The sequence below is a fragment of the Saimiri boliviensis genome, chromosome Y, assembly GCF_048565385.1.
Source record: "Saimiri boliviensis isolate mSaiBol1 chromosome Y, mSaiBol1.pri, whole genome shotgun sequence".
Classification (NCBI taxonomy): Eukaryota; Metazoa; Chordata; class Mammalia; order Primates; family Cebidae; genus Saimiri; species Saimiri boliviensis.
Genome location: NC_133471.1, coordinates 18,981,712 through 18,994,640, shown reverse-complemented (window position 1 = coordinate 18,994,640; position 12,929 = coordinate 18,981,712). Strand labels below are relative to the sequence as shown.

At 40.1% G+C, this 12,929-nt stretch overlaps 2 pseudogenes; both read left to right on the top strand.

The window, feature by feature from the left end:
* The first annotated feature begins 3,062 nt into the window (after positions 1-3,062).
* On the top strand, positions 3,063-3,607 carry LOC141582969 (testis-specific gene 10 protein pseudogene; annotated as a pseudogene).
* Positions 3,608-3,662: 55 nt separating this feature from the next.
* Positions 3,663-9,025, top strand: LOC141582968 (testis-specific gene 10 protein-like; annotated as a pseudogene).
* Positions 9,026-12,929: the final 3,904 nt, after the last annotated feature.

The window sequence follows — 12,929 nt, the reverse complement described above, 5'->3', positions numbered from 1 at the left end:
CACCCAATTACCCTCCCTGTAATATCTCATCTGATTTTGATATCAGTTGCAATGGTTTCAGTACAAGGCTAAGCAGAATGTTTTGCTGTGAACAGTCACCATAGAGAGATAGTCTCAAACATTTTGTATAAGGAATACTCAATTTGTATGAGCAGTGAATAATTAGAACTTAAAACACATTTAATTAACACCTGTCCTCATTTATTTTCTGTTACTATAACTTAATACCTGAGACAGAATAACTTATTTTTTAACAAAATTAATTTATTTCTTATATTTTTAGAAGCTGGGAAGTCCAAGATTGAGAGTCTGCATCTGACGAGGGTATTTTTTTGCTGATGTAGACTCTACATAGTCCTAAAATGTCACAGGACATTAGACGACAAGGAAGGCAAGTGTGCTGGGTTACATCTCTTCTTCTCTTATGAAGCCACTAAGACTTCATCTTCATAATGTATTTAATGCTAGGGAAATTGTGCTTTTTACATGAATGTTGGCAGACAGAAATATTCAAACCATCAAAACACACACATACATACACACACACAGAAAGAGAGAGAGAGACAGAGAGAGAGAGAGAGAAAGACTTCTTGATTAAAATTCTAACAAAGAGTGTACAAGAATAGATGAGGAGGAAGGGGGCTTCAAGATGGCTAACTGGAGGCACCAAGTATATCATTCTCTATGAAGAAGGACAAATAAGACAGCAGATACCCATATGTATAAAGTATTCAAGAGAAAACAATGGAATTCAGTAGGACAGTGACAGGTAACCTCTGAACCACAAAAAGAAAGAGCAGTAAAGCAGCCTGACTGACCAGAATTTGCTTGCAGTTGGAGAAACTGCAATGTGGACAAAAGGTAAGCAAGAGATTCCCAGGGGTCCACATTCCCACTGTGTACTTCTGTAATTCTAAACACAGGAGATCCCCTCAACTTTAAGGGCCACAGATTAGAAGAGGGAACTGCCTGGGTACAAAGCACAGCTCCAGAGAGGGAGTTTCACACAGGATTACCCATATCCACTAAGATTCATTGAGAGCCCATTTCTCACCACCATGCATTGTACCAAGGTTCCAACAGTTCCTGAACTTCCACATCCCTGGAGCCCACTGACATCCCTTCCACATGCACCTACAAGCTAGACAGGCAGTACAATGTACCAGGAAGGCTTCTGCCAGAGACAAACTGAGCCACAGCACACATTCCAAGAACAAGAGAGCCATGTTCCTAAGGCCACTATTTTTAACAGCAACCCCACTCATTCCAGTGTGTCCTGCCATGTACCTGCACACACCTTAAGAGGAACTGGAGATTGGCCTACTTGATTTCAACCTAAGACCACACCTTCCTGCGACCATGAACTGACAACAAGCCAACTCCAGCAAGAGTTACTATTCACACCTCACACGCCTTAAGAGGGACTGGGGACTGTCCCATCTGGGGATGAGGGACTGGTCCATTCTAGGGTCTAAGAGTAGATACATCATATAAACTGTTATTTTCAGGATATGTTTTACAGACCTGAGTTGTAAGACAGATGAATAAATGTACTCACATATAGAATATACTGAATAAGCAGGCCAAAGGATCTTGAGTAACTGTTAGAGAAAGATTATAGTTATATGACATTCACTAGTTATCTTTTTTTTGTTTTGTTTTACTTATTTACTATAGATTTAATAACAGAGGCTTTAAGTTCAGACACTTGTAAGTTTTGATGTCTAAAGTAAATACCATTAGTTGATGATATTTCTGGTTAACATCCTCCCCGACCCTAAGAAGGCCAACTGGCTCAAAAGTTGCTTTTAAGACTACATGAGTAAACAAGTTATTAGGTAAATTATTTTACCTATCCTAGCTATTTGTTTTATTAACTAAGTGTAAAGAGGATTTATGCTGTTTTTAGTTGAAACTTTTACTAAAATTATGAAAAAAAACCAAACCAAAACAAAACAAAAAACCTTAGGCTTTTTAAAAGGGTTTAAAACATAGCTTTTTCCAGTTTTTATCTTAATACTTTTGCCACCATCTTCAGTGAATTCCTACATGTTACCAACTGAATGTGCTGTTCAGTGACCTAGGAATAATCTGCCCAGTTGTCACAGCCAGCACTCATGTGCACTACTGGACAAGTCAGACTCACCTGTCCACTGATGTCATCAATGCCTACAACCGGAAGAATCTGGAGATCAAACTATCCTACCTGCTGCAGGCAGCCCCACTGCTAACCATGGGCACCAATAACGTTAAAAAAGAGGATCAGCCACCCACAGTCACCAGTGCCTGTTTATGCCTTCTGAGGGTGTAAGAATGATCTCATGCAGCATGCTGGTGCCTGCACACAGCATGCTGAGTGTCTGGGAAAGGACCCCTTCCATTTGTCTGCCAGAAACCTTTTGGAGGCCTGAGAATAAGTCTTCCCAGCATGATCTCACTACCACCAACAATGTCCATCAACTTTTTCCCCCATATATCCTATGTAGAGGTTTGAGAACTGGCCTTTCAGAACTGCCAACAGCATTACAAGACACATGAGAACCCAAGGGTTGAGCCATGCCAAACTCCTGCCACTCCTCAAATCCAATCAAGCCACCTGAAGACTTATGGATTGAATATGTTAATCCCAACAAAAACTGATGCCCATGTACACCACGCAGGGGTTCCAGGACAGGCATGCCTATATCACTGCTGCCACAACTGGGGCCCAAGGACCAACTTGCCTGGTGTTCCCTCCCCAGCAAAGTTTTACCACAGGCTTCACAAACGACCATAGCCTAACTCAATGAGAAATTCAGACACCAATGATACTGATTATAGATAAATCATATGGAGAATACATTACTGCACACACTTAGAATGAAAGCTAAAGCACCAAATAAACAAACACTGTAGATATATCTAAAGCAAAAGTTTTTTCTATAAAAGATGACTGTACATTTGGAAGATATAACTGTTACATCACGTGTACAGCTATCAATGTAAGGACACAAGAAAAAAATTTACAAATTTTGAAAGCAGTCAGAGATCACTATAAGAGTGAAGCTCAAATTTTGAGAAAGATGCTAAGAAGGTCTAAAAGTCCAAGACACCCACCACCAACTGGCCAAAGTGCAAACTGTGATGTAGAACTCCTGAAGACCAGAAGAGATTGTGAAGAACTTAAATGCATGTTGGAAAAATATGAGTGCCAGAAATCCAGGATACTGTTAAGGTTCTTACATCTGAGAGAGAAAAAAGCCTCTTTTTATAAACAGGCACTGGAAGAAACTGCCCAACTTTAATAACTGATGTAAAGCTGTAAGAGTCATAAGTTAATATTGGCCCATCCTATGCTCTGGCAAGTAGAGACTGAAAGAGATGTAGCCTTCACTGATTTACAAAGAATGGTCACAGAACAAGATAGTCTAAAGGAAAGGCTAAAGATTTCTCAGGAAATAGCATTTAATGAGAAGGCTCACATGGAACAAAGGATAGATGAACTGTAGTGAAAAGGTCATAATCTTAATGATGAATATATGGAGCAATGTCAGATATTACTTTGATTAAGGAAAGCATAAGCTCTGTGGAAACAGAAAATGACATTACTAGCAAGAAGGGAAATTGATACCAAATTGGCAGACAAAAATCAAAGAACAAGACTTTTACCAAGATGGCCAAATATGAACAACTCCAGAGCACACTTCTCAATGAAAGAGAAGCAGAAGGTGATTGATCTCTGCATTTCCAACCAAGGTACCAGATTAATTTCAGTGGATTGGTTAGATATTGTGTATAGCCCAAGGAGGGTGAACTGAGACAGGGCAGGGCACTGCCCCAACCAGGAAGTGTAACTGGCTTGAGGACTGGGGACTTTACCCCTCAGCACTCTGATTCAGATACTGTGCTTCTCCCATGGCCTCTGTGACCCCCAGTCCAGGAGAACACTGCTGGTCTGAAAAGCACAAGGAGTTACCAACACAGATCTGAATGACAGTTCTGGCTGGCCTGGCACCCCAAGTTGTCAGTATAGATCTGAGTGGAAGTTTTGACTAGCACCAAGAGCACTTGGATCTTCCCACTCTCTAGAAAGAGAGAGAGCTGAAAGCAGGTATACAAGTGATAAGGCTTGGCAGTCTCCATTCCCACAAAGACCAGCAAACTGAAGCCCACTTGCTTGAGAATTTCACAGTCAACACAGGAGTTTGAGCTTAACCTAGGACAATTGAGTTTGGTGATGGGAAAGGTTTCACCATTGCAAATGTGAGTCTAATCTCATCTGTGTAAACAAAAGCCAGAGGAAGCCTACACAGCAGCCAGGCTGAATCTGAGACAGCCCAGTGGCACCTCTGCTGTCAGACAAGGGACAGACTGCCTCCTGAAGTGATTCCCTGACCCCTGAATCACACACACACACACACACACACACACACACACACAGAGAGAGAGAGAGAGAGAGAGAGAGAGAGAGAGAGAGAGAGAGAGAAACACAAAAAAATCCTCATACAGGAGAGTTATGGCTGTCACTTGGCAGGTACCCTTCTGGAATAAGCTACCAGAAGATAAACCAGGCAGCAATCCTCATTGCTTCACTGTCCTCACAGGTGATTCCCAGGCAAGCAAAGCATAGAGTGGACTACCAGCAGTCCTACATCAGAGGGGCCTGACTCTTAAAAGGAAAACTAGAAAACAAAAAGAAATAGCTTCAATATCCACAGAAAGAAAGTCCACTCAGAGAGCTCAACTGAAATTATCAACTTTAAAGATCAAAGGTAGATAAATCTACAAAGTTGGGAAGAAACCAGCACAAATAAATGACGTCATCAAAGACAAGAATATCTACCCTACTCCAAGGGATCACAACTCCAAACCAGCAAGGGAACAAAGCAGGAGAGAGAATGAGTTTGACAAATTGATAGAAGAAGGCTTCAGAATGTGGGTAATAACAAACTTCTCTGAGCTAAACAAACATGTTCTAATCCAATGGGAAGAAACTAAAATTCTTGAAAAAGATTAGATGAAATGCTAACTAGAATAGTGTTAAGCAAAGAACATAAATGACTTGATTGAGCTGAAAAACACAGCATGAGAACTTTGTAAAGCATATACAAGTTTCAATAGCCAAATCAATCAAGTGGAAGAAAGGATATCAGAGATTGAAAATCAACTCAATGAAATAAAATGAGAAGACAAGATTAGAGCAAAAAGAGTGAAAAGGAATGAACAAACCCTCCACGAAACATGGGATTATGTGAAAAGACCTACATTTGATTGGTGTACCTCAATGTGATGAGAAGAATGAATTCAAGCTGGAAAACACATTTTAGGATATTATCCAGGAGAACTGCAATCTAGCAAGGCAGGCCAACATTTACATCAAGGAAATACAGAATACACTACAATGATATTCCTCAAGAATAGCAACTCCAAGGCACATAATTCTCAGATTTATCAGGGTTAAAATGAAGAAAAAAAAATGCTAAGGGCAGTCAGAGAAAATGTTGGGTCACCCACAAAAGGAAGCATGGGAGATTCACAGCAGATCTCTTGGCAGAAATTCTACAAACCAGAAGAGAGTGAGGGCCAATATTGAATATCCTTAAAGAAATGAAGTTTCAACCCAGAATTTTAAACCTAGCCAAACTAATCTTCTTGAGTGAAGGAGAAATAAAATTATTTACAAACAAGCAAATGCTGAGAGATTTTGTCATCACCAGACCTGCATTACAAGATCTCCTAAAAGAAGCACTAAACATAGAAAGAAACTAAACATAGCAGCCACTGCAAAAATGTACCAAATGATAAAGATCAACAATGCAATGAAGTAACTGCATCAACTAATGTACAAAATAACCAGTTAGTAACAAAATGGCAGAATCAAATTTATACATACAAAATTAATGTTATTTTAACCCTCTCCTTTGGAGAGTGTTTGGCAATTAATAAAAGGCCATTTCAGGCATGAAGAGCATCATTACTTAGATGGAGTAGGCCTCAAGATAGTCCACTGAGGCCCTAACTATGTGTGAATAAGACATTTCCAGAATGTGTTGGCAATTGGATAAGACAAATGATGATGTGGCCCAGGTCCCCAAGGAAAGAAATATCTTGGCTCATGACAACGACAATCTCCAAGAACAGTTTTCTATAGCTAAACAATAAAATAAGGCACTGTCCAATAAATTGAATTGCCCTTATTATGAACTTAATGACATAAAACAATAAGTTCAAGATACTAATTTGGAGTTAACAAACTGAAGACTTTATTAAAGCCTGAAGAATTTGAGGAACAGCAAATGATGGAACAACTTTGAAAAGTCCATGAAGACGCTGGAAACTGGGAAAGTAAAGTCTGTTAATCAGAAGCTAATAACAATGCCCTCAAATTGGAATTTATTACTGCCTAGGCAGAGGGTAACAGATTAAAAGAAGAAGGAGATTGCCTTAACAGAGAGGTGGAACAACATTTAAATGAAGAAAGGTCTTACAATTCTCAAAATTTCTACCTTTCGTTTTTGTTTGTTTGTTTATTTTATTTTCCAGAATTTCTACCTTACATAAGCCTGAAGTAAAAATAGAAGACAGCTTCAGAAGATTCAGTTTTAAAAAGTGTCCAGGCTGGCAGATTTGTCTTTTACTAGGGAACTCTATATTAAACTTGACTCAAGCAAAGAACTTCTTAATCAATAGCTTGTTGCTAAAGATCAGGAAATAGAAATGATAGAGAATGAGTTCGATTCTTCTTATTCTGAAATTGAACTCCCGAGGAGTCAAATAACAAATGAGAAAAACTACATGCAGAATCTAGAATATTTTCTGGTAGCCAATTGAGACAAAGAATATTAATCTCAGCTAACACTTCAAGAAGAATCTGAAATACAGCTTTTGAGGAAGACCTTTATTTGGCAGAAAACAAAATGGCCATCTGGAGTACAGCTGTGGCTCAGTTTAGAAATGTCACACAGATGACCTGGTTCCCAGGAGGAGAAGCTACATGGGTTGCCAGCGTGGCTGTTTTGGCCCACATGGCTACTTTGCCATTGTCCTGGTGCAGCAGTTCTCCATACAAAATACACTGGTCTGGGTGCCCTCGTAGCTGGCAATTGGAGCCTCGGGAAGGCCATTCATCTGACTTAAAAGGGAACTGACACAAGGAGCCAGGCCAGGAGATTGGTGGGCAAAAAAAGCCACGAATGTCAGTTTAAGCCAGTGCAGTGAGTCGCTGGCCGGAAAATCACACAGATCCCAGCACCTTTTCAACAGATGACTGGAACACCTGGAAGAGAGTTCACTGTTCAATTAAAAAAAAAAAAAAAAAAATACTCTGAGTCAGGGAACCAAGTGATCAGGCTCAGCTGGTCCCACCTACGCACCCCACCCCCCAACACACACAAAAAGCAGTAATTGAAAATGCTCTGGATTGGGAGTTTCACAGCAGGCACAGCTGCACCTGGGATGATCCAGCTCTGTGGATGACGGACATCCGCCATTACTGAGACACACTGCCACTATGGAGGGAGTCAGCCATTGCTGAGGCAGCCCGCCATTGCCAAGGCAACCCACCATTGCTGAGGCAACCTGCCACAACAGAGAGGGTCCGCCATTAAATATGTGGGCCACCATTGCTGAGGCAGTTCTAACTACACCCATATAAACAGTACTGCAGGGAAGATCACACGGCAGCCGGGTGGAGGCCACAGCAGCTCAGCAAAGCCTCTGCAGGCAGACAGTGACCAGGTTGTCTCTTTGCTGGGCAGAGCAGCCCTGGGGGAAAAAAAAAAAAAAAAAAAAAAGGCAGAAGCACAATGGAAACTCATAAATAAAGTCCTAACTCCTTAAGACAGAGCACCTGGGGAAATAAAAAGGGAGTTTATGAGTTCCGCTGCAGCAGAACTAAACGTACCTGCCCAGCAACTCTGAATAAACAACGGAGCTCACAGCTCAGCACTTGAGCTCCAATAAAGGGCAGACAGTCTCCTCAAGCAGTTCCCTGAGCCCCATATATTCAAAGAGTCACCTCAGAAAGGAGAGAACAGAAATGCAAATCAAAACTAAATTGAGATATCTCACACCAGTTAGAATGGTGGTTATTAAAAAATCTAGAGACAACAGATGCTGAAGCAGATGTGGAGAAGTAGGAACACTTTTACACTGTTGGTGGGCGTGTAAATTAGTTCAACGATTGTGGAGAACAATGTGGTGATTCCTCACAGACCCAGAAATAGAAATTCCATTTGACCCAGAAATCTCATTATTGGGTATATATCCAGAGGATTATAAATCCTTCTACTATTAGGGCACATGCCCACGAATGTTCATGGCAGCACTGTTTACAATAGCAAAGACCTGGAACCAACCCAAATGCCCATTGATGATAGACTGGACAGGAATAATGTGGCACATATGCACCATGGAATATTGTGCAGCCATCAAAAATGATGAATTCGTGTTCTTTGTAGGGACATAGATGAAACTGGAAACAATCATTCTCAGCAAACTGACACAAGAGTAGAAAATCAAACACTGAATTTTCTCACTCATTGGCAGGTGTTGAACAAAGAGAACACATGGACACAGGGAGGGGAGCACTACACACTGGGGTCTGTTGTGGCAAAATGGGGGAGAGACCATGGAGGGTGGGGAGTTGGGGAGAGATAGTATAGGGAGAAATGCCAGATATATGTGAAGGGGAGGAAGGAGGCAAATCACACTGCCACGTTGTACCTATGCAACAATCTTGCATGTTCTTCAGATGTACCCCTAAACCTAAAGTGCAATAAATATAAAATGAAATGAAATGAAATAAAATAAAATAGAAATGTCACACACTTGGAAACTGATTTAGACATTACCAAAAGACAACCAGGACTAAAGAACTTTGAAAAACGGAGGGTGAAAAAAGCAAAAATATTCAAGTAATGCTTATCGTATTCATTCTACAATAAAGCCAAATACAATATATCATTCACTAGAATGTGCTCCCCATCAATCTGACTGAGAATTTGATGAATTATTAGAAGAGTATCTTTGTTGCAAGGATTTCTGACACATAACATGATTCTTCACCTTCCTGATGAAGGTAAAAGTTAGAAACTGACTTTTTATTTTTATTTGTTTATGTTTGCTATATGATTGCAATTATCTTTTAAAGTCTTGGCAATGTTAAATGTCTTCATTAACTTTGTATCTCTAAATCTCTGCTCTATTGTGCTATTTTGCAGTGATCTAAGATAACATAAAAACAATTATGCATATGGCTATTTCTATTCATGCAATAATAGTGAGTGTAAATCTGCTTACTTTACTATTGAACAGTTATGTTCCTTATTCAGAGTAAACGAATAAGCTTATTAAAAAAAAGGGGAACAAATTAAGAAAACTTGATACCTCCAAAAAAAAAATGATTCTCCATGAGCAGATTCTAATAGGAAAAAATCTATAAAATGCTGAAAAAAGAATTTAAAATAATAAGGAGATTCAGTGAGACATAGAAGAATACTTATAATAAAAAATATAAGAAAAATATTTCATTAACTGAAAGAGAAATTTAACAGAGTTATGTAGCATTAAAAGAACTAAACAGAAACTCTAGAACTAAAAATTTTGAATGAAAATTTAAAATACCATCAAGTGCTTCAAAAATAGACTAGGTCAAGGAGAATTTTTAAATTCTGAACTTGAAGAGGAGTAAAGATGGACAAATAGACAAAACCCTGGTGCAGAACACCCAGTCAGAGACACAGAGATCCAGAGATCTCCTAGCTCCAACCAAGGTACCAGGTGCATTTTAATGGGTCTGGACTGACAGTGAGGAAATTCCAGACAGGGAAGACTGAGGTGGGGAGGTGTGTAACTTCACTCAGAATGTGCATCTGACTGGCGAGTTGGAGGCTCCCCCTTTGGCACCCCAGTCCAGATACAGCACTTCCCCTGAAGCCTCAGCAATACACAGAATGGGGATCTTAGCCAGTCAAGTACAGGGAAATAAAAGCACAGAGTTGAATAGTAATCCAAGACAGTTTTCTGGATTGATGCACAGATCTAAGCAAATGCTGAAGCCCATAAGCCAGCTAGGAGAGCCTGCGGACCAAGCTCTTGCCCCCTCCCACTACCCAGAGAGAGAGGGAGGTGAAAGTGGCGAGACAGGCAGTGAGGTTGGGTGGGTCCCTACCCTCCCCCATCAACCCCAAGGGGCTGAAGCAGTAACTCTAGTGGGTTACAAAGCCAGTGCCTCAGTCTGAACTGTACCCTGAATGATCCAGCCCTGTGGAGAAAAGACACAATGAACCATTAAAGGGATGGGACTAGGCTTCTTGTTTTAACAAAAAAAAAAAACACAGGAAGCCTAGATAGCAGAAGACAGTGTTCTTGGCCACCCAGTTCCTCCTCCAGGCCAGGGAAAATGGTGGACCTAATCTTCCAGTATAAACAAAAAAGACACAGGAAGCTTACCTAGCAACCTGAGGGAGTCCCTAGAAACCCAGTAGTGCCTAGACAGGAAGACAAGCAACTTCATCAAACAGCCTCCCTGAGATCACAGCCAAGTAAATCCACAAGAATGGGGAAAAAACAGTGCAAAATAAGATGAAACTATCAAAGAACAGAGCACTTCTCCTTCAAGGGATCACAACTCCTCAACAACATGGAAACACAACATGACCAAGAAAGAGTGTGAAGAATTGACAGAAACAGCCTCAGAAGGTGGACAATAAACTTTTCTGAGCTAAAAGAACACATTCTAACTCAAAACCAAGAAACCAAATATCTTGAAAAAAGGTCAGACAAAATGCTAACTAGAATAACCAACTTAGAGAAGAACATAAATGACCCGATGGAGATGAATAACACAGCACAAGAATTAGGTGAAGCAAACACAAGTTTTAATAGCCAAATCAGTCAAGCAGAAGGAAGGATATCAGAGATTGAAGATCGACTCAATGAAATAAAAAAAGAAGTCAAGACAAAAGAAAAAAAGAGTGAAAAGAAACTAACAAAACATCTAAGAAATATAGGATTATGTTAAAAGACCTAATCTATGCTTGATCAGTGTACATGCATATGACAGGAAGAATGAATCCAAGCTGGAAAACATGCTCCAGGATATTATCCAGGAGAACTTCCCAAGCCTAGCAAGACAGTCCAACTTTCAAATCCAAGAAAAACAGAGAACTCCGCAAAGGTATTTCTCAAGAAGAGCAACCAGAAGGCACACAATACCCAGATTCACCAGTGTAGAAACGAAGGAAAAAATGCTAAGGGCAGCCAGAGAGAAAGGTCAGGTCACCCACAGAGGGAAGCCAATCACGCTGACAGCAGATCTCTCAGCAGAAAACCTACAAGCCAGAGAGAGTGGGGACCAATATTCAACATCCTTAAAAAAAGAACTGTCAACCAAAAATCTCATATCCAGCCATACATAGCTTCTTAAGTGAAGGAGAAATGAAATTCTTTATGGACAAGCAACTACTGAGAGATTTCATCACCACCAGACCTGCTCTACAAGAGTTCCTGAAAGAAACAATAAGCACAGAAAGGAACAAATACCAGCCAGTGCAAAATCATGCCAAATGGCAAAGAGTAAAAATGCAATGAAGAAAATAAGTCAACTAATGGGCAAGAAAACCAGCCAGTAACAACATAGCAGGATGAAATTCATGCTGACTATAAATGGCCTAAATGACCCAATCGAAAGACACAGACTGGTAAACTGTATAAAAAGTCAAAATCCATTGGTGTGCTGTATTCAGGAAACGCATCTCACATGCAAAGACACACGTAGACTCAAAGTAAAGACATGGAAGTAGATTTATCAAGCAAATGGAGAAAAAAGAAAAGCAGGGGTTGCAATCCTAGTCTCTGATTAAAATGAAATTCAGACCAGCAAAGATCAAAAGAGACAAAGAAGGGTATTACATAATGGTAAAAGTATCAATCCAACAAGAAGAGCTAACTGGCCGGGCGCGGTGGCTCAAGCCTGTAATCCCAGCACTTTGGGAGGCCAAGGCAGGTGGATCACGAGGTCGAGAAATCGAGACCATCCTGGTCAACATGGTGAAACCCCGTCTCTACTAAAAATACAAAAAAAAAAAAAAAAAAAAAAAAAATAGCTGGGCATGGTGGCACATGCCTGTAATCCCAGCTACTCAGGAGGCTGAGGCAGGAGAATTGCCTGAACCCAGGAGGCGTAGGCTGCGGTGAGCCGAGATCGCGCCATTGCACTCCAGCCTGGGTAACAAGAGCGAAACTCCATCTCAAAAAAAAAAAAAAAAAAAAAAAAAAAAAAAGAAGAGCTAACTGTCTTAAGTACATATGCACCGAACACAGAAGCATCCAGATAAATAAAGCAAGTTCTCAATGACCTAAAATGTTATTTAAATGCCCACAAAACAGTAGTGGGAGACTTCAATACTCCACTGTCAATATTAAACAAATTAATGAGACAGAAAATTAACAAGGACATCCAGAACTTGAATGCAGAGCTGGACCATATTGACCTAACAGATATTGACAGAATGCTCTACCCCAAATCCACAGAATATACATTTTTCTCAGCACTACATCACACTTACTCTAAAATTGACCACATATTTGGAAGCAAATTACTTCTCAGAAAATGCAAAAGAACATAACAGTCTATCAGACCACAGCACAATCAGATTAGAACTCAGGATTAAGATACATGCTCAATCCACACAAGCACTTGGAAACTGAACAACTTGCTTTTGCATGTCAACTAGTTAAACAATGAAAGGAAGGCAGAAATAGAGATGTTCTTCGAAATGAATTAGAATGAAGACACAACTTACTAGAATCTCTGGGACACTTTTAAAGAAATGTTGAGAGGGAAATTAATAGCAATAAATGCTCACATGAGAAACAAGGAAAGATCTAAAATTGACACCCTAGTTTCAAAATTGAAAGAGCTAGAGGAGGAAGAAAAAAAAAAAAAA